Source organism: Physeter macrocephalus, chromosome 14 (genome assembly GCF_002837175.3).
Source record: "Physeter macrocephalus isolate SW-GA chromosome 14, ASM283717v5, whole genome shotgun sequence".
NCBI lineage: Eukaryota > Metazoa > Chordata > Mammalia > Artiodactyla > Physeteridae > Physeter > Physeter macrocephalus.
Genome location: NC_041227.1, coordinates 14,872,869 through 14,875,759, shown reverse-complemented (window position 1 = coordinate 14,875,759; position 2,891 = coordinate 14,872,869).

Genomic DNA, 2,891 nt, shown 5'->3' with positions numbered 1-2,891 from the left:
GTGGCAACGTCGGTGGCGGCGGCGGCTGCGGCGGCTGCAGCTGTGGCGGCGCAGCTCGCTCTGGCCCGCGGCGCCCATCGCCGGACGCGAGGGGCGGGCTCGAGCCGCCGCCGCAGCCAATCGGCACCGCCCGAGGGAGGGGGCGCCGCGCGCGGGGCGTGGGAGCCGGAGGGCGCGGGCGGGGCCCCTGCTCGCCGCCCAGGCTGCCAGGTGTGCGCACCCCAAGGGAGGAGCGCGCAGGGCGGCTGCGCTCCCAGTCCAGGGGCCGTGCCCCCCACGTTGTCCCCTCCCCCACACTCAGCCCCCATACTCGCCCCGAATCCAGGCGTCCAGTCCTCGACTGAGACCGGCCTCCCCCCGGGACACAGACGCGCTGGAAAGCGACACAGTTACAGTGACCGGCACTCGAGATCCTCAGATTCACACATGAACCCGCAGAGGAGCACAAACAGGCACCCACAAGAGTGCATTCACTCTGCAATGTACACCACGGACACCCTCAGACTCTTACACACCCAGACAGATTCACCCAGACTCACTCACTCATAGAGACCCTTGGGGTAACCAATCCACAGACCCCCTTAGACTCCAGACATCCGAGACCCACACAGGTGGGTCCTGTGGACAGGACACACACAGACTCACGGACACACACAGACTCACAACCAGAGACCTGCAGACACACTCAGAGCGACAAACAGGGACACCCTTAACCACACAGGGAGACCCTCAGATCCCACATGAACCCACGGAGAAGTTCAGGTGGGCACACACACCCTCATGAACCCACACTCCTCACAGAATTCACACAAAGACACTCATTCTCAGTGATACACTCTCAGACCTGCACACAGACACCAGTGCCCCTCCTAACGTTGACCCCCTCAGCACCCATTCACATACACCCAGAAATACCCTGACAAGTCCTGTCAGACTCACACACAGTCACCCTCAGACCCAGACCCTCAAAGAGAGACACTCAGTCACACCTCAGTGGGCACACACAGGTTCACACCCAGACACAGCCCCACAGACTTAGTCATGACTGGTGATGGATACATTCTGATGCACAGACACCCTCAGACTCATACAGGGACACAGATACACTCCACCAGACTCACACATTCACCCAGACACTCCCACATATAACCCCCCAGGGACTCACACACACACACACACACACACACACACACACACACACACACACACACACGCTCAGACATGCAGAGCCCCATAGGTGAACACAATCACAATCGGAAACCAGCACTCCATTCCCTGGCCTTGACCCAAGACCTCGGTCCCCACCTAGTCAGGCCCAGATGTCTAATTTCTCCCAGCTGCTTCCACATCTGCTTCCTGAAGCAGCCCGCTGAGGTGGCAAGAGCACAGAGTTTTGATCCAGACTGTGGCGCTATCCTTGCATGTGGTCTAAGGCAAAGTCCTTTACCTCACCTGCCAGTTTCCTCTTCTGTACAAGGGGGATGCAAACCCTCCCTTTTGGATGGTTGTGAGGATTAAGTAAGATAACACGTGTGTTAGCTTTCAGTTGTTGTGTAACAAAGAGGCTTAAAAAAAAATTTATTAGTTTACCCTTCTCTAGGTCAGAAGTCTGAACAGGCTCAACTGGGTTCTTTGCTTAGGGCCTCACGAGATATAGGCCAGATTCCAAGCTCATTCAGGTTGTTGGCAGTATTCAGTTCCTTGTGGCTGTAGGATTGAGGCCCCTATTTCCTTTCTGGCCATTGGCCGGAAGTCACTCTCAGTTCCTAGAAGCGGCTCTCTGGTCCTTGCACATGGCCTTCTCCATCTTCGAGGTCATTATTAGGATGTCAGACACTTCTCATCCTTAGAATCCCTCTAACTTCCCTTCTGCTTACTGGACTGAGAAAACTCTGCTTTTAAAGTGCATGTGTGATTAGATTAAGTCTACATGAAAATATACATACACACACACACATATATATATATAGCTTGACACTTATAAGAGATATATATGATACATATATGACATATCATGTATATATCATATATATCATTTACAAGATATATATGTACTTTATAGTGCATGTGTGTTCATGTGTGTGCACCTGCAAGTGTGTGTGTGTGTGTGTGTGTGTGTGTGTGTGTGTATCTTACCCAGCCCGAGGGGATCTAGGAAGACTTCTTTGGAGAGGTGACATTTTAGCTGAAAATGGCACCTGCTATGTGCCTGGCACTGTTCTTGGCCCTGGGGATATATATATACCAGCAAATGAAATAAAGTCACTGCCCTCACATTTGCATTTTTAAATCAACTCTGGGGCTGCTCTGCGAGGAATGGATTGGAGTGATTAAGAGGGTTGCTTCCCTCCTTCTCTTCAGATAAATCCTGATTTGAACCAAAAAGACACTGATTGTTTTTAAAATGTGAATGGCAGGGGAGGCTGAGAAAGAATGTCCCGTGGGAAGGTGAAGTGGAGGAGGAGGGGGAACCAAGGCCAGATGGAAGGCTGTGGGCCTTGGGGGGGAAGGCAACAAGGGCCAAGGCTGAGGAGAGGGCAGGAAGGGCTGAGCCTGAGAAAGTTCCTAAGATAACTTAGGCAGGATTAAGAGACAGGCTGGATGGGTGGGGATCGGGAAGGAAAAGGGGAACAGAGGCACTGCCAAGGTTTGCCGCATCAAGAGAAAACAGCACATATGGATGGAACTCCTCCTCTTCAGCATCTCTCCTCTAAGATGAAGCACGGAGGGAAGTGGCCCCGAAACTTTGCATGTGTAGCAAGACCCAGGTGAGTGCCTTTCTAGAAGCAAAAGGTGGCTGGAATGTAGCTAAACCCAAGAGGGCCCTGGTTGCTGCTTTGTCAGCGAGAAAAAGACTGATCCTGTTCGTGTTCTGCCTGTTGGGGTAGGGG